General features: G+C 44.0%; 1 long non-coding RNA gene across 1 annotated transcript; it reads left to right on the top strand.

Moving 5' to 3' along the window:
- The first annotated feature begins 2,379 nt into the window (after positions 1 to 2,379).
- On the top strand, positions 2,380 to 6,499 carry LOC142917420 (uncharacterized). Its single transcript, XR_012936984.1, has 3 exons — positions 2,380 to 2,445; positions 2,749 to 2,812; positions 3,920 to 6,499. It is a non-coding gene; the product is annotated as an uncharacterized LOC142917420 (long non-coding RNA).
- The last annotated feature ends 13,822 nt before the right edge of the window (positions 6,500 to 20,321 follow it).

The following is a 20,321-nucleotide window of genomic DNA, read 5'->3' as shown; positions in this document are numbered from 1 at the left end:
GTACACCAAGCTCTTAAGGCTAATGGTTACTCCGACTACACAATCCGCAAAGCTATCACTCCAACCATGAAGAAGGACCCTCTTGAGGAGCCTTTCAAAACCATCACTTTACCCTCATTGCGGGGATCACGAAAAAATATCTCCAAAATCTTGAATAAACACAAGATCCAGGTCCGTTTCAACACATTACATAAAATCCGTGATCTGGTTCCGTCTGTAAAAGATGTGATTCCGGACATACAGTACCCTGGCGTCTACAAACTAAGTTGCCTCTGTGGTAGTAGTTACATTGGAGAAACCAAACGCCATGTCTCGGACCGCATTCGTGAACAGAATGCAGACCTAAAACACGGTAGGACCAACACCTCGGCCGTGACAGATCACTGTTATAATTCAGTAGGCTCACACGGCATTGACTTCTCCAATACGGAGGTTATCTGCAAGCCATCTGGCTACCATGAGAGATTCGTTCATGAGGCTATCCACATATACAAGCACAGAGACAATTTCAACCGAGAGGAAGAAATTCTGGCTTAGCAATCATTGGAAGGATTTGATAAACCATTTCGGGTCTTAATTGATCGTTCACGCTTACGGTGGCTTTCAGACAGCATACATTAATTTTTAGTCTCCCCCCTCCTCTTTTCAAAACATAGATGGACTCGTCCTTCTAAATAAACTGCCAAATCACTCTCCGTGGCGCTAACGTTTAAAAATAAATCAATAAATACAAACCGCCACTTCTTTCAAATGTTTCTTGCCGTTGGTTTTCACACCTGATGATGACTGCTTGTGTTACAGTCGAAACGTCGTGAGAATTTTATTGTTTTATATATTTATTTTTATTGATCCCAAGCATGCGACACTCAGAACCAAAAGTGGCAGAGACTCGGCCGAGAGAGTGGAGAAAGAGAGAGGAAGAGACTTTTCAGGACTTTATTTCCACTAAAAAAGTAACAAAAAAACATTACAGCAAAAAACCACCAAAATTGAAAATCAATAAAACATCAAACTCTTAACAGCGGTATGTGCATGAAATACAAATGGCACCGGGATAGAGGCTGTGGAAACGAGGCGGTGCACGGACATCTCCATGTGCAGCAAAGTTGTTCAAGGGTTTTTCAATTTTATAAAGAATATAATTCATTGTTTATTATGTTCGTGTTACATTTTAAACAGAAAATGTTTACGTTTGCAGGACCTCTTTGGCCCAGAATTAAAATGGTGACAGAAAGGGACGTGGCGTGAACACCTACACACACTCAGTGTACACACACACAGAGAAAAGGACGTGGCGTGAACACCTGCCTATAAACAAACAGCAGCAGCAGCAGTGGCTGTGAAGGTGTTGATCTGACTGGTGTCAGAACATCAACAACAACAACCACCACCACCAGGGTGATGGGGGGTGGTGGTGAAGGGTGGTGCGGGGGTGGTGGGGGGTGGTGGAGGACTCCCCGGGTCTGCCAAGTGGTGGCCTGTGTCTGCGTGTGTACACACAGAGAGTGTACACATACAGAGTGTAAACACACAGTGTATACACACAGTGTACACACACACAGTGTACACACACAGTGTGTACACACACAGAGTGTGTAAACACACACGTCGTGAGAATTTTATTGGGTTATTTTATTTTATTAATTTATTATTTTATTCTCATTCTACGTGACTTTACCGAAAGAACCAAAAAAGATGAACACACACAGTGTAAACACAGTGCATACACACAGTGCACACACACAGTATACACACACAGTGTATACACACAGTGTACGCACACACAGTGTATACACACAGTGTACACACAGTGTACACACACACACAGTGTACACACACACAGTGGACACAGTGTACACACACAGAGTGTACACACACACACAGTGTACACACACACAGTGTACACACACAGTGTACACACAATAATGTCCACTTTGTTGTTGTAGCTGAGCCCACGCACCCAAGGGAGGGAGCAATGAAAATGAATCTAAATCAACTTAAACTCCAACCCCGTTCTGTGACGTCACCTCTCAGCATTACTTCATCGGCGTGAAACGCCAGAGGGAGGTGTACCTCGCTAGTGACGTCATGTCACCAAGGTATTCACCCCTCCCCCGCGCTCTTGAACATGACGTCACCTCCGCTTGGGTCACTGCCGATATCGTTCCAGTGCCACTCCTTATTTGGGCAAAGCTACGCCCAGTGACTGGCGGCTCATTAACATAATGTATCCGTTAAAGCCGTTGCGAGTTTATTGCGACGGGTTCAGCACTCACGACGTAACGGAAGCAATATTAACATAATTTATTCATTCTATAATTTATTCAGTTACGGAACCGCTCATTGTGGGAGAAGCGTGTCTCGTACCCCGGATGTGACGTCACCTGCTGCTGCGTGATGTCACGAGGTAACAGGAAGCGATAGCTTCCTGCAATGAAATCCGAGGTGAGAAATTCTCATTGTGGTGGTGGTTTTTGTGGTGGTTGTTGTTGTTGTTTACCAAGGTAGAGCCTCTCTCTCTCTCTCGTAGGGATGTCAGTTGAGTAGCAGCAAGCATGGGAATCGATGTCCAGGTTGGAACTTTACAACGCGGGGCCTAGCCACGCGGGGCCTTGCCTCCTGCCCTCGCCTGATTGCGTTTACTTTAATTATCTCGCTTAAGTTTAATTTGTCTTCACCCGGCTCGCCACTTTGTAACTTTGTTTTATTGTCAATATTCATGCAGTTTTCATATTTTTTTGTTACCAGGCCAAGCCTGCTTGAGCTGCTATACCGCTCTTGTTATCAGAAGCAACCTGCCCACAATAACAAGGTGAGGCTTTGTCAACATGTGTGAATGTTTTGACTTAAAACTTTGGTGACTCTAGGAATTTATATTCTTGGTTATTTCGGTAAAGTCACGTAGATAGAAAATTAAATGAAAATAAATAAATGAATAATTCCAAATAAAGCAAAAAAACTCACGTCGTTTTGATCGCAACACAAGTGGTGTTTATTTAATGTAATTGTATTATCAATTATTGTTATTTTCTATCTACGTAACTTTACTGAAAGAAACAAGAATACGTGTGTCAATGTCTATCGGTCAAAGACGATAGGCAGAGAGACGCGCAAACTCCAAATATACAGCAGGCGTCAGGGTCGGGATCGAACCCACGACTTGCTGTATACCAGGTGAGGTAGTTAACATCTCACCACGGAGAGAGACACGCAAACTCCAGTTAGCCTCGGCTATTTGCGTTGATCCTCGATTAATTACTTGGTGGAGTGAGGAAGCATTCATGCCAAGCAGATGAAGGTGGCCAGGCGTGATTCTAGACACGCCACCGCCTGTTTACCCAGTGACTGTACAGTTTGTGTTTGCAGTAACGTCTATTAACTCTGTTGAACACGGAGGTTATAGCGTAACAATAGTTTACTTTTGTTTTCCTCTGGAACTCTTTATAATAATGGAAACAGGAGGTGAACACAGCACACACATGCAGCTGAAGTCGGAACTGTTCATCCCAGCATTCAAGGACATCTGAGCCTGGATTCACACCTCTAAGTTGCGATTGAACGTTAATTTATGAATTTCTGCCTAACACAAATAGTATTGTTTTCAACACCCTTTGCTATGTCAGCTGAATTTAGCTCTCATAAATATTCCTTTTGTAGCCAGACAGCTGAATTTGTGTACTCGGAGTTTTGGGTGAACATTCATTTTGAAGATACGAGGGCTTCCAGGCATGTTTATGACCATTTGCCCTCTCATTGTGTGCAATAACAGCCCTGTGATGAATTTGGGACACGTTTTCACTACATCATGAATATATGAATAAGTATAGACGTGTAAGTCACGTGTTACTGTGTATATATGCATTCCTCTGTGCCTCGATGCTGTCATGTAGATGGTGTGGATATTTTTTTCTGTCTGCAGCTGACGCTGGTCTGATGGAGCAAAGGCATTCAGCGCAGCTCGGTACGACAAGTCAACAATGCGACCAGCGTGCATACAGCACGGATCGGACTGGAAATTTGACACGGCACCAGAGAACTCACACGGGAGAGAAACCCTTCAAGTGCACAGTGTGTGGGAAGGCATTTGCATGGCCATCAGTTCTTGAGATACACCAGAGAACTCACACGGGAGAGAAACCCTTCAAGTGCAGTGTGTGTAACAAGGCATTTGCACATTCATCTGCTCTTAAAATACACCAGAGAACACACACGGGAGAGAAACCCTTCAAGTGCACTGTGTGTGGGAAGGCGTTTACACAGTCATCTACTCTTGTAGAACACCAGAGAACACATACGGGAGAGAAACCCTTCAAGTGCAATGTGTGTGGGAAGGCATTTGCACGGTCATCTGCTCTTGTAGAACACTAGAGAACACACACGGGAGAGAAACCCTTCAAGTGCACTCTGTGCGGGAAGCTGTTTGATTTGTACTAAGTGCCTCGGTGAATGTGTATGCTCTGACTTCAACGTAACTATTTCTGTAGCAGTTACAAGCGAATCACTCAGCCTTTTCAATGCTAAATTCTATGCTAATCCCATTGTCAAGGGGTGCCTCTGCGGATGTGTATGCCTTAACTTAGCTATTTCAATGCTAAATTCTATGCTAATTCCTTTTAACAATGGGTGCCTCTGCGGATGTGTATGCTTTAACTTTTAACATAGCTATTTCTGTGACTAGTCACAAGCTAATCATTCAGCCATTTCAATGCTAAATTTTATGCTAATTCCTTCGTCAAGGCTCTTTCTTCCTCTCACACAGCTTAAAAGCCGTGATCTGAACGTGGCTCTCTCACTCCAGCGCTGTCCTACCAGACAGTCTCGCCCCCTTCACCTGATGAAGGCCGCTTGTGTTGTGGCCGAAACGTCGTGAGAATATTATTGTGTTATTTTATTTTATCAATTTATTATTTTATTCTCATTCTACGTGACTTTACCGAAAGAACCAAAGAAGATGAATCATTGCAGTCACGAAAGCTTTAAATCGAAATTTAACCGCCTCTACGGGGAGGGATTCCACACATCCTTAAGATCATTCAACAGACTTCGGGATAAGAAGGCTCAACTAATCGAGTCTCTCACCTTTCTGAAGAGATGCCGCGACTCTAAGGTAATACCAACCGCATTTACACTAACCTCTGCTGTTGCAACTTCTCTCAATGCAAAACGAATTCTAGCTAGAACTAGCTTCGCTCTTATCTCGGAAAAAATCAGACTTACACGCACCGAACTCGATCAGTTAGACAAGACACTCTACAAATCACACTTAAAATTGACAGCAACAATGTCTACATCGGATTGGGAACATGTAGACAATATGACTACCTCTTCGGCTGCCACTATGTCGAACAAATGTAGGGACAATTTGATTTCCAAATTCAATCACCTCTCCAGCAAAAAATCGGATCCACACACCGAAAAGATAGACGTCAACAAAGTCGTAATTAATCGCAGTAACAGTTCCATTTCTGATGGTCTGAAATCCGTTTTAGCTAAAGGTCTAAACTTTGCTGTCACACCGAGACACTTACCGGTTAATGATATCATTGCCCATGTCGACGTTGCACTCAAGGGCTTGAGTCACATCTCTGCAGACGTAGCAAGATCTGAAATCGCTGCAACCCTCAAAAACGCTAAGTTGCCACCTAGCAACATCAGCAAAGACGAACGTTTTGAATTATCTCAATTAAAAAAGAGGGATGATATTGTCGTTCTCTCAGCCGACAAAGGCAATGCCACTGTCATCATGGACAAAACAGAATATAACAACAAAATTCAAGAACTACTCAACGATGGCAGCTATACAAAAATAAAAAGAGATCCCACCAACAGCCTGGTCACCAAAACGAACAAAATTATCTCTGATTCAACAGCATTAATTGATGAGAACAAACAGTTCTCGTTGAAACCCTCTGCTGCCAGACCACCAAGATTATATGGCCTTCCAAAGATACACAAAGAAGATACACCCCTTCGTCCCATCGTCTCTACTATCAGCTCCCCCACCTACAAACTGGCACGTTTTCTGGCTGATATACTGCGACCTTTCACTGGAAAAACCACCTCTGCGGTACTAAATTCTACTCACCTGGTATCGACAATCAAAGACATTTCCCTGTCCCCAAACGACCTGCTTGTCAGTTTTGATGTGGTGTCCTTGTTCACCAAAGTCCCGGTACCTGACACCATCGCTATCATTGAAGACCTGGTTCATCAAGGACTGCATACTGATGTACCCCCCCTGGTGAGACATTGCTTAACCAACACATACTTCACCTGGAATGGAACTTTCTACAAACAAACTGAGGGCACCCCAATGGGCTCCCCCCTATCTCCGGTTGTAGCCAACGTATTCATGGAAAAATTTGAAACTGACGCCATCCAGACTGCCACTCTACGCCCGACCTTATGGAAGAGGTACGTTGATGACACCTTTGTCATCTGGCCACATGGCCAGCCTGCTCTAGACCAATTCCGCGACCACATCAATTCCATACACCCAGCCATCAGATTTACCATGGAGGTCGAAAAAGATGGCAAACTACCCTTTCTGGATGTCTTAATTAAAAGGAGACATGATGGTTCAATGAGCCACTCTGTCTACAGGAAAGCTACCCATACAGATGCTTACTTGAAACCGGATTCCCACCACCATCCATCCCAGAAGAACTGCCTCATCAAGACTCTATACCATAGAGCCCAATGCATTTCCGACCAGGAACACATTACCAGTGAACTCAAGCACGTACACCAGGCTCTCAGGGCTAATGGCTACTCCGACTACACAATCCGCAAAGCCATCACTCCAGTCATGAAGAAGGATCCTCTTGTGGAGCCACTCAAAACCATCACCTTACCCTACATTGCAGGGGTCACTAAAAAGATCTCCAAAATCCTGAATAAACACAAGATCCAGGTCCGATTCAACACAGTACACAAAATCCGTGATTTAGTTCCATCTGTAAAAGATGCTCTTCCAGACATACAGTACCCGGGCGTTTACAAACTAAAGTGCCTCTGTGGTAGTAGCTACATTGGAGAAACCAAAAGACATATCTCGGACCGCATCCGCGAACATAAAGCAGACTTGAAACACGGTAAGACGAACTCCTCTGCCGTGGCAGATCACTGTTACAATTCAGTGGGCTCACATGACATTGACTTCTCCAAGACGGAGGTTCTTTGCAAACCAACTGGCTACCATGAGAGATTCGTTCATGAGGCCATTCACATATACAAGCACAGAGACAATTTCAACCGAGAAGATGGATTCAGGCTTAGTAACCACTGGAAAGATGTGTTAAATCATTTCTGTTCTTAATTAATTGTAATTTTACGATGACCTTCAGACCGCAGCTCTTTCGCCAGCATTGCCTCTTAATACCTCTCACACCACGGTTAATGGTATGGTTTACAACATGGAGTATACTAGGGCTTCGCAGCTGTCTCTCTCCCCCTCCTCTGTTCCGACCATGGACGAACTCGTCCGTCTGAACGGGGCCCGTAGCTATCCGTGGTACGGAAATTTGAGGGTAAGAATCCACCCATTTTTTCGCCATATAGCATTGTGATATATAACGACTTATGGTTGGTAGCTTAGCTGATTGGAGAATATAGAGTTTATTGATAACATGAAGGTAATTTATATTTTAGTTTTTATTGGTTCACTATATAGTACTGTGAATAGCTCAGATGTGTAGTCATTTCTGTGACCAGTCACTAGCAAATCACCCAGTTATTTCAATGCTAAATTCGCCTAGTTATTTCAATGCTAAATTCTCCTGTTTGATTTGTACTAAGTGCCTCGGTGAATGTGTATGCTCTGACTTCAACGTAACTATTTCTGTAGCAGTTACAAGCGAATCACTCAGCCTTTTCAATGCTAAATTCTATGCTAATCCCATTGTCAAGGGGTGCCTCTGCGGATGTGTATGCCTTAACTTAGCTATTTCAATGCTAAATTCTATGCTAATTCCTTTTAACAATGGGTGCCTCTGCGGATGTGTATGCTTTAACTTTTAACATAGCTATTTCTGTGACTAGTCACAAGCTAATCATTCAGCCATTTCAATGCTAAATTTTATGCTAATTCCTTCGTCAAGGCTCTTTCTTCCTCTCACACAGCTTAAAAGCCGTGATCTGAACGTGGCTCTCTCACTCCAGCGCTGTCCTACCAGACAGTCTCGCCCCCTTCACCTGATGAAGGCCGCTTGTGTTGTGGCCGAAACGTCGTGAGAATATTATTGTGTTATTTTATTTTATCAATTTATTATTTTATTCTCATTCTACGTGACTTTACCGAAAGAACCAAAGAAGATGAATCATTGCAGTCACGAAAGCTTTAAATCGAAATTTAACCGCCTCTACGGGGAGGGATTCCACACATCCTTAAGATCATTCAACAGACTTCGGGATAAGAAGGCTCAACTAATCGAGTCTCTCACCTTTCTGAAGAGATGCCGCGACTCTAAGGTAATACCAACCGCATTTACACTAACCTCTGCTGTTGCAACTTCTCTCAATGCAAAACGAATTCTAGCTAGAACTAGCTTCGCTCTTATCTCGGAAAAAATCAGACTTACACGCACCGAACTCGATCAGTTAGACAAGACACTCTACAAATCACACTTAAAATTGACAGCAACAATGTCTACATCGGATTGGGAACATGTAGACAATATGACTACCTCTTCGGCTGCCACTATGTCGAACAAATGTAGGGACAATTTGATTTCCAAATTCAATCACCTCTCCAGCAAAAAATCGGATCCACACACCGAAAAGATAGACGTCAACAAAGTCGTAATTAATCGCAGTAACAGTTCCATTTCTGATGGTCTGAAATCCGTTTTAGCTAAAGGTCTAAACTTTGCTGTCACACCGAGACACTTACCGGTTAATGATATCATTGCCCATGTCGACGTTGCACTCAAGGGCTTGAGTCACATCTCTGCAGACGTAGCAAGATCTGAAATCGCTGCAACCCTCAAAAACGCTAAGTTGCCACCTAGCAACATCAGCAAAGACGAACGTTTTGAATTATCTCAATTAAAAAAGAGGGATGATATTGTCGTTCTCTCAGCCGACAAAGGCAATGCCACTGTCATCATGGACAAAACAGAATATAACAACAAAATTCAAGAACTACTCAACGATGGCAGCTATACAAAAATAAAAAGAGATCCCACCAACAGCCTGGTCACCAAAACGAACAAAATTATCTCTGATTCAACAGCATTAATTGATGAGAACAAACAGTTCTCGTTGAAACCCTCTGCTGCCAGACCACCAAGATTATATGGCCTTCCAAAGATACACAAAGAAGATACACCCCTTCGTCCCATCGTCTCTACTATCAGCTCCCCCACCTACAAACTGGCACGTTTTCTGGCTGATATACTGCGACCTTTCACTGGAAAAACCACCTCTGCGGTACTAAATTCTACTCACCTGGTATCGACAATCAAAGACATTTCCCTGTCCCCAAACGACCTGCTTGTCAGTTTTGATGTGGTGTCCTTGTTCACCAAAGTCCCGGTACCTGACACCATCGCTATCATTGAAGACCTGGTTCATCAAGGACTGCATACTGATGTACCCCCCCTGGTGAGACATTGCTTAACCAACACATACTTCACCTGGAATGGAACTTTCTACAAACAAACTGAGGGCACCCCAATGGGCTCCCCCCTATCTCCGGTTGTAGCCAACGTATTCATGGAAAAATTTGAAACTGACGCCATCCAGACTGCCACTCTACGCCCGACCTTATGGAAGAGGTACGTTGATGACACCTTTGTCATCTGGCCACATGGCCAGCCTGCTCTAGACCAATTCCGCGACCACATCAATTCCATACACCCAGCCATCAGATTTACCATGGAGGTCGAAAAAGATGGCAAACTACCCTTTCTGGATGTCTTAATTAAAAGGAGACATGATGGTTCAATGAGCCACTCTGTCTACAGGAAAGCTACCCATACAGATGCTTACTTGAAACCGGATTCCCACCACCATCCATCCCAGAAGAACTGCCTCATCAAGACTCTATACCATAGAGCCCAATGCATTTCCGACCAGGAACACATTACCAGTGAACTCAAGCACGTACACCAGGCTCTCAGGGCTAATGGCTACTCCGACTACACAATCCGCAAAGCCATCACTCCAGTCATGAAGAAGGATCCTCTTGTGGAGCCACTCAAAACCATCACCTTACCCTACATTGCAGGGGTCACTAAAAAGATCTCCAAAATCCTGAATAAACACAAGATCCAGGTCCGATTCAACACAGTACACAAAATCCGTGATTTAGTTCCATCTGTAAAAGATGCTCTTCCAGACATACAGTACCCGGGCGTTTACAAACTAAAGTGCCTCTGTGGTAGTAGCTACATTGGAGAAACCAAAAGACATATCTCGGACCGCATCCGCGAACATAAAGCAGACTTGAAACACGGTAAGACGAACTCCTCTGCCGTGGCAGATCACTGTTACAATTCAGTGGGCTCACATGACATTGACTTCTCCAAGACGGAGGTTCTTTGCAAACCAACTGGCTACCATGAGAGATTCGTTCATGAGGCCATTCACATATACAAGCACAGAGACAATTTCAACCGAGAAGATGGATTCAGGCTTAGTAACCACTGGAAAGATGTGTTAAATCATTTCTGTTCTTAATTAATTGTAATTTTACGATGACCTTCAGACCGCAGCTCTTTCGCCAGCATTGCCTCTTAATACCTCTCACACCACGGTTAATGGTATGGTTTACAACATGGAGTATACTAGGGCTTCGCAGCTGTCTCTCTCCCCCTCCTCTGTTCCGACCATGGACGAACTCGTCCGTCTGAACGGGGCCCGTAGCTATCCGTGGTACGGAAATTTGAGGGTAAGAATCCACCCATTTTTTCGCCATATAGCATTGTGATATATAACGACTTATGGTTGGTAGCTTAGCTGATTGGAGAATATAGAGTTTATTGATAACATGAAGGTAATTTATATTTTAGTTTTTATTGGTTCACTATATAGTACTGTGAATAGCTCAGATGTGTAGTCATTTCTGTGACCAGTCACTAGCAAATCACCCAGTTATTTCAATGCTAAATTCGCCTAGTTATTTCAATGCTAAATTCTCCTGTTTGATTTGTACTAAGTGCCTCGGTGAATGTGTATGCTCTGACTTCAACGTAACTATTTCTGTAGCAGTTACAAGCGAATCACTCAGCCTTTTCAATGCTAAATTCTATGCTAATCCCATTGTCAAGGGGTGCCTCTGCGGATGTGTATGCCTTAACTTAGCTATTTCAATGCTAAATTCTATGCTAATTCCTTTTAACAATGGGTGCCTCTGCGGATGTGTATGCTTTAACTTTTAACATAGCTATTTCTGTGACTAGTCACAAGCTAATCATTCAGCCATTTCAATGCTAAATTTTATGCTAATTCCTTCGTCAAGGCTCTTTCTTCCTCTCACACAGCTTAAAAGCCGTGATCTGAACGTGGCTCTCTCACTCCAGCGCTGTCCTACCAGACAGTCTCGCCCCCTTCACCTGATGAAGGCCGCTTGTGTTGTGGCCGAAACGTCGTGAGAATATTATTGTGTTATTTTATTTTATCAATTTATTATTTTATTCTCATTCTACGTGACTTTACCGAAAGAACCAAAGAAGATGAAGATTCAACTCCAAAATGGGACCTTCACATCGATGGAGGCAACGTGAAGCAGGAGGAGAATTCTGACTGTGAGGCAGAGCGAGGCAACTCCGAGCAGTTTGTGGAAGTGGAGGTGTGGGTGGACTTCTTAGACAATACAAAGTCAAATGGAGACCCGGTAGATGTGTAAGCTTGAGACAATGTCGCTACAATAGATGCACCTTTGTCACAGGCCTTTAATGACAAGAATGTGAAGTTGGACACTCAGTTTCTAGGTTCATCCTGCAGAGTAAGAGTGGCCAGTCTTTGTGGACCTGTGGGTTGGGTAGATCTCTAACCAGGAGCGAGAGACAAGCTCCAAAGCATTCACTATGTTATACTATTTGCATTTACACGGTGCTTGCTTAACCGCCTCAGCAACTCGGAGTTTTGTGTCGTACCTCGTCTAAAACACTCGAAGAGCATCCCCAAGTAGCAGCTGCCCCTGTGTGGCACAGGGTGGTGGCCCTGCACCGGCCTGCATGTGGACAAGAGCCTGTCAGTAGGGGGCGATGATTGATGCGTCGTCTCAGTTGTGTAGTTTGTAGGCAATCTTGATTCGAAGCTTTCGTGACTGCAGGAATCCACACTCTTGAGTTCTTTCGGTAAAGTCATCACGTGGGTAGAAACATAACAGACCTCGGCGTTTAGATCACAACACAAGCAATCATCATCAGGTGGGACAACCACAGCAAGGGAAACTGCTGAAGTAGTAGGCGCCTACTCCAGCAGTTTCTTGTTCTTGCTGCTGTGCTTGTCCCACCTGATGACGATTGCTTGTGTTGCCATCGAAACGCCGTGATCTATTATTTGTAGCGTAATGTTTAGAATTTGCTACATTTTGACCCAGACGCCAACATGCAACGGCCTACTCGTTTTGAATGACGCAACAATAGTATGTTGTACATACACTGTTAAGCAGACGGTGCGTATTTGTAAAATAACTTCTTGTTAATACGATGTAACGTGATGCAGTCAATTTCGCTGCAGTAATTCAATATTAATATGCCCGTCAATATGCCCGTCAATAATTTAGAATGAATACTTGTCTGATTGTGCGCGTACATGTAACATTTTGTCTGAGGATCAAACATTGAATAAGTGATGTTAGGACAGAGTGTGTGTGTGTGTTTTGGAAGTAACCTGTACAGAGAACTCGGGTGAGACCCGTTGTTCTTGTGATACAGGTCAAAGGGTACTTTTGTGTTTCACGAAGCGTCTGCCTCTAGAGCAGTGGTTCTTAACCTTGTTGGAGGTACCGAACCCCACCAGTTTCATATGCGCATTCACCGAACCCCTCTTTAGTGAAAAATAAAATGTGATTTTTTTCAAATTCAAGATGTAGATATGTTTTTTACTGGTACACAAAATGAGCCGTGCATGAACATTACTTTGTTCAAAGAATAAAACCAACACAATGCATAAACTCACAACAAATTACATACCTGGAAATCAATGTGACTTCTGCTGTTGCCTTTGAGAGATCAGTTCAGATATGCGTGGCTTCACCTTGGCAAGTGCCACTCTCATGTCATTTTCACAGCAAAGTCTGTTCCTTTTCTTCGTTTTTATGTCCAGCATCCTCGAAAAGGATTGCTCACAAAGATATGTTGTAACAAATGGTATAAAAAAAATCCAGGGCTTTCTTAGCAATAACTGGATACTTGTTCATTTGTCGACACCAAAACGTTGAGAGCGTTGTTGTTCTGAAGAGTTGCTGTTGAACCTGGCTCTGCTGAATTTCAATGATTTCGTCGAGGAATTCATCATTGACATCTGCTGTTTCAACAGCAAACGTGAACGGCTGTCTCACCCATGCTGGATATGACTCTCTTGTAGGGAAATATCCGTCGAGAGACTTTGCAAGCTCATCTAAGTGCGTGGCAATTGTTTGCTTCAGTTCCGTGGATACAGAAATATCTCCGATTCCAGACACATCTTCGATCTTACTTGCACAGTCGTCCAGAAGCGGGAAGTTTGCGAAGTTATTGTTCTCTGTTTGTCGTTTCCATAACGGTAGCTTTTTTTGAAAAGCCTTCAGGTGTTCTTCCGCTTCCATGATATTGACTCCACCACCCTGCATCTGCTGATTGAGATGATTGAGAGCTGCGAATATATCAGCCATGTACGCTAAAATGAGAATGAACTCAGGATTTTTGAAGCAATCTGCATGGCAGTGTTGGTGCTCTTGCAAAAACAGGGCTAATTCCACACGCATAGCAAAAACACGATTCAGCACCTGTCCCCGGGATAACCACCGAATATTAGAATGGAGCAGAAGTACCTCAAATTCAGAGCCCATTTCTTTACACAGCTCACTGAAGATGCGGTGCCTCAGAGCACTTTTTCGCACATAGTTCACACATTCCACCACAGTTTTTAATACTTCTGCCATTTTTGGAGGTAAGGTTTTTGTTGCCAACGCATGCCTGTGCAGAATACAATGCGTCACAATGATGTGTGGTGCATCGGCCTTTACTAGCGCACCAAAACCAGACTTTCTTCCCAGCATGACTGGAGCTCCGTCCGTACAAACTGCAGAAACCATATCCCATGAAAGATTGTTGTCTCTGAAGAAGTCATCCACAAGCTTCTTCACATCGGCTGCCTTCGTTGTTGTAAGAGGCTTACAAAATAAAAACTCTTCTTTTATCATGTCGTCTTTCACATAGCATACAAAAACAGCAAGCTGGCTTAGATCAGAAACGTCTGTGGTTTCGTCGAGTTGAAGGCTGAATTTTGCCCGGCTTGAAATCAGATCTGCGACTACTTGAGCCAAGATGTCTTTACTCATGTCTTCTATTCTGTCACTGACGGTGTCATTTGAAAGGGGAATTTGGGATAATTTACCTTCGGCCGCTGTTCCGAGTATCAGATTCGCCATCTTTAATGCAGCTGGTTTCACAAGTGTTTCACCAATGGTGTGTGGCTTGCCCTGCTTTGCGATCAGGTAAGCAACTTCGTACGATGCTGTCAGGATCGGTTTGTTAACAGGTACAAATCCAAGAGCAGGCAGAGTGGCCCTTTCATCGAATCTGGCTCTCTTCACCCTGAATTCAGCAAGTGTTGTGTTCTTGTATTCCCCGTCTCCATGCAGCTTCAAGAAGTGTTCCTTTAGTTTTGCCGGTGCAAGACTAGAGTTGCTCAACTTGGCGTTGCAAATCATGCAGATAGGACGCTCACTCCCATCACGTTCCATGATACATGAGAATCCATGTTGTACATATTCGTCCGACCACTTTCTTCTTTTGCCCGACATAGTTAGTATGGATAAAATATTAAAGAAATCACACGACGTACGACAACAACAGTCACACGTTGACTACTGAGTACGCACTAAATTCCCCGCAGTGCTGATTGGCCAAGCAGTGTAGCATGATCATCTGCAGCCAGTGATGGCCAAGCGGGCCGTGTGTGTCATCACAAATTTACACAATAATTCAAGTGTGTCCGGACCTCCGTGGCGGGGGCTCTGCCGAACCCTAGAGATCGACTCACCGAACCCCTGGGGTTCGATCGAACCCAGGTTAAGAACCACTGCTCTAGAGCAACTCATTGTCTTTGAAATAAGGAGCACGCTCGGATCATTAATCAGTTACAATGCATACCACTTGAAAGTTACACGTATAGGAGGAGGTACATTCTCTACAACACGAATTGTAGTTTGGTCTTACGTGTTGACGTTGATTTTGTCTAACTGGGACTAGAAATGCACCTTGCTGATTCACGTCTGGATTTTCATACCTATCGGTTGAAGCAAACCCCACTGCTGTTGTTGAGACGCTGTGCACCAATAATGGTCCAACACGTTGACGGCCTTCAGGCCAGGAAAGTCACAACATTTGCACACGAAGGACGCATTCACGCAAGTACCCCATGCTCTGTTTTGAAGTTTTAAAATGAAACATCTTTGAATTGTGTTGTGTTTTGAATTAGATTGTTTTTTTTCCTCATTAAAAGCTTGTATCAATTTTCATCTGGAAGACTTCATTGAAAAGGAGATTTCGTGTGAATTGTCTCGTCATTAAGTAGATGGCCTTGCCGGGGGTTCGGTTCAATGCGGACACAAACAGTGTACACATACACAGTGTGCACACAGTGTACACACACACACAGTGTACACACACACAGTATACACAGTGCACACACACACAGTGTGCACATACAGTGTACACACATAGTGTACACACAGTGTATACACACACAGTGTACACAACACACAGTATACACACACAGTGTACACACACACAGTGTATACACAATAATGTCCACGTTGTTGTAGCTGAGCCCACGCACCCAAGGGAGGGAGCAATGGAAAATGAATCTAAATCAACTTAAACTCCAACCCCGTTCTGTGACGTCACCTCTCAGCAATACTTCATCGGCGTGAAACGTTAGGGGGAGGTGTACCTCGCTAGTGACGTCATGTCACCAAGATATTCACCCCTCTCCCGTCCACCGCGCTCTTAAACGTGACGTCACGTCCGCTTGGGTCACTGTCGATAGCGTTCCAGTGCCAATCCTTATTTGGGCAAAGCTACGCCCAGTGACTGGCGGCTAATTAACATAATGTATTCGTTAAAGCCGTCGCGAGTTTATTGCGACGGGTTCAGCAATCACGGACATATGGGCGCAACAATAACATAATTTATTCACTCGATAATTTAGTTACGGAGCCGCACATTGTGGGAGGAGCGTGTCTCGTACCCCGGAAGTGACGTCACGTCACCTGCTGCTGCGTGACGTCACGAGGTAACAGGAAGCTATCGCTTCCTGCACTGAAATCCGAGGTGAGAAATTCTCATCGTTGTGGTGGTTGTTGTGGTGGTGGTTGTTGTTGTTTACCAAGGTAGAGCCTCTCTCTCTCGTAGGGATGTCAGTTGAGTAGCAGCGAGCATGGGAATCGATGTCCAGGTTGGAACTTTACAACGCGGGGCCTAGCTACGCGGGGCCTTGCCTCCTGCCCTCGCCTGATTGCATTCACTTTAATTATCTCGCTTAAGTTTAATTTGTCTTCACCCGGCTCGCCACTTTGTAACTTTGTTTTATTGTCAATATTCACGCAGTTTTTATTTTCTTTTGTTAGCAGGCCAAGCCCGCTTGAGCTGCTATACCGCTCTTGTTATCAGAAGCGACCTGCCCACAACAACACAAGGTGAGGCTTTGTCAACGTGTGTGAATGTTTTGACTTAAAACTTTGGTGACTGCAGGAATTAATATTCTTGGTTCTTTCGGTAAAGTCACGTAGATAGAAAATAAAATTAAAATAAATAAAAATAAATTGTAAATAAAGCAAAAAAACTCACGTTTTGATCGCAACACAAGTGGTCTTTATTTAATGTAATTGTATTATCTGTTATTGTTATTTTCTATCTACGTAACTTTACTGAAAGAAACAAGAATACGTGTGTCAATGTCTATCGGTCAAAGACGATAGACGGAGAGACGCGCAAACTCCAAATATAGAGCAGGCGTCAGGGTCGGGATCGAACCCACGACTTCCTGTATACCAGGTGAGGCAGTTAACATCTCACCACGGAGAGAGACACGCAAACTCCAGTTAGCCTCGGATATGTTCGTTGATCCTCAATTAATTACTTAGTGCAGTGAGGAAGCATTCATGCCAAGCAGATGAAGGTGGCCAGGCGTGATTCTAGACACGCCACCGCCTGTTTACCCAGTGACAGTGTACAGTTTGTGTTTGCAGTAACGTCTATTAACTCTGTTGAACACGGAGGTTATATCATAACAATAGTTTACTTTTGTTTTCCTCTGGAACTCTTTATGCGAATGGAAACAGGAAGTTAACACAGCACACACATTCAGCTGAAGTCGGAACTGTTCATCCCAGCATTCAAGGACATCTGAGCCTGGATTCACACCTCTAAGTTGCGATTGAACGTTAATTTATGAATTTCTGCATAACACAAATAGTATTGTTTTCAACACCCTTTGCTATGTCAGCTGAATTTAGCTCTCAAATATTCCTTTTGTAGCCAGACAGCTGAAATTGTGTGCTAGGAGTTTTGGGTGAACATTCATTTTGAAGATACGAGGGCTTCCAGGCATGTTTATAACCATTTGCCCTCTCATTGTGTGCCATAACAGCCCTGTGATGAATTTGGGAAACGTTTTTACTACATCATGAATATATGAATATAGACGTGTAAGTCACATGTGACTATATATGCATTCCTCTGTGCCTCGATACTGACGTGTAGATGGTGTGGATATTTTTTTCTGTCTGCAGCTGACACTTCCTCTGACGCTTCCTCCGCAGAATTGGTCTGATGGAGCAAATGCACTCAGCGCAGCTCGGTATGACAAGTCAGCAATGCAACCAGCGTGCATACAGCACGGATCAGACTGGAAATTTGACACGGCACCAAAGAACTCACACAGGAGAGAAACCCTTCAAGTGCACGATGTGCGGGAAGGCATTTGCACATTCATCACAGCTGCAAAGACACCAGAGAACACACACGGGAGAGAAACCCTTCAAGTGCAGTGCGTGTAACAAGGCATTTACACGGTCATTTGCTCTTAAAATACACCAGAGAACACACACGGGAGAGAAACCCTTCAAGTGCACTGTGTGTGGGAAGGCATTTTCACAGTCATCTGTTCTTAAAGAACACCAGAAAACACACACGGGAGAGAAACCCTTTAAGTGCACTGTGTCTGGGAAGGCATTTGCATGGCCATCAGTTCTTCAGACCCACCAGAGAATTCACACGGGAGAGAAACCCTTCAAGTGCACTGTGTGTGGGAAGGCGTTTGCACGTTCATCTACTCTTGTAATACACCAGAGAACACACACGGGAGAGAAACCCTTCAGGTGCAGTGTGTGTGGGAAGGCGTTTGCACATTCATCTACTCTTGTAGAACACCAGAGAACACACACGGGAGAGAAACCCTTCAAGTGCAGTGTGTGTGGGAAGGCGTTTGCATATTCATCTGCTCTTGTAACACACCAGAGAACACACACGGGAGTGAAACCCTTCAGGTGCACGATGTGTGGGAAGGCTTTTGCACATTCATCTACTCTTGTAGAACACCAGAGAGCACACACGGGAGAGAAACCCTTCAAGTGCAGTGTGTGTGGGAAGGCGTTTTCACGGTCATCTGTTGTTAAAAAACACCAGAGAACACACACAGGAGAGAAACCCTTCAGGTGCATTTTGTGCGGGATGATGTTTGCACATTCATCAAATCTTCAAGTACACGAGAGAACACACACGGGAGAGAAACCCTTCAAGTGCACTCTGTGCGGGAAGGCGTTTTCACAGTCACCACATCTTAAAGCACACCAGAGAACACATACAGGAAAGAAACCCTTCAGGTGCACTCTGCGGGTAGGCGTTTGCACATTCATAAAATCTGCAAGTACACCAGAGAACACAGAAGCATCAGAAGATCTGCAAGGAGTGGAGTCTGAAATCAGCTTGTGAAAGTCAAAGTGCCACAATAAGCCCATCCCTCATGAAACACGAACCGGAAGAAAATCCCAGCTTGGACACTTTTAAAGGTATCGAGGTGAAATATGAAGAGGTGATGGTGAAGAGGGAAGAAGTGATGGTGAAGAGCGAAGAAGTGAAGGTGAAATGTGAAGATGAAGATTCAACTCCAAAATGCGACCTTCACATCGATGGAGGCAACGTGAAGCAGGAGGAGAATTCTGACTGTGAGGCAGAGCGAGGCAACTCCCAGTAGTTGGTGGAAGTGGAGGTGTGGGTGGACTTCCTCCGAGACAATCCAAAGTCAAGTGGAGACCCGGTAGATGTGTAAGCCAGAGACGATGTCGCTACAATAGATGCACCTTTGTCACAGGCCTTTAATCACAAGAATGTGAAGTTGAACACTCATTTCCTAGGTTCAACCTGCAGAGTAAGAGCGGCCAGTCTTTGTGGGCCCGTGGGTTGGGTAGATCTCTGACCAGGAGCGAGAGCAAAGAAGCCCCCAAGCATTCACTATTTTATAATAATTGCATTTGCTCGGTGCTTGCTTAATCGCCTCGGCAACTGGGAGTTTTGTATCTCGTCTGAAACACTCGAAGAGCATCCCCAAGTAGCAGCTGCCCCTGTGTGGCACAGGGTAGTGGCCCTGCACCGGCCTGCATTTATTATTTTTTCTGCCTGAGGACGACCGCTTGTGTTACGATCGAAACGTCGTGATCTATTATTTTGTCTACCTACGTGACTTTACTGAAAGAACCAAAGAGTATGTGAACAAGAGGCTGTCAGTAGGAGGCGATGATTGATGTTTCATCTCAGTTGTGTAATTTGTCGCTAATGTTTAGAATTCGCCAGCATGCAATGGCCTCGTTTTGAATGACACAAAAGTATGTTTTACATCCACTGTTAAGTAGACCGTGCATATTTTTTTTTTCAAATAGCTTCTTAATCAGATGTTATCTGATGCAGTACATTTCACTGCAGTAATTAAATTTTGTTAAAATGCCTGTCAATTATTCAGAATGAACACTTGTCTGATTTTGTGTGTACATGCATCATTTTATTTATAAGGGTCAAACATTGAATAAGTTACGTTAGGACAAAGTGTGTGTGTGTGTGTGTTTTGGAAGTAACCTGTACAGAGAACTCAGGTGAGACCCGTTGTTCTTG

Source organism: Petromyzon marinus, unplaced genomic scaffold (assembly GCF_048934315.1).
Source record: "Petromyzon marinus isolate PM22_M1 ecotype Great Lakes invasive population unplaced genomic scaffold, UKy_Petmar_22M1.pri1.0 PM_G_Scaffold_49, whole genome shotgun sequence".
NCBI classification, from domain to species: domain Eukaryota; kingdom Metazoa; phylum Chordata; class Hyperoartia; order Petromyzontiformes; family Petromyzontidae; genus Petromyzon; species Petromyzon marinus.
The sequence above is the reverse complement of the archived record's forward strand: the minus strand, read 5'-3'. Positions and strand labels throughout refer to the sequence as shown.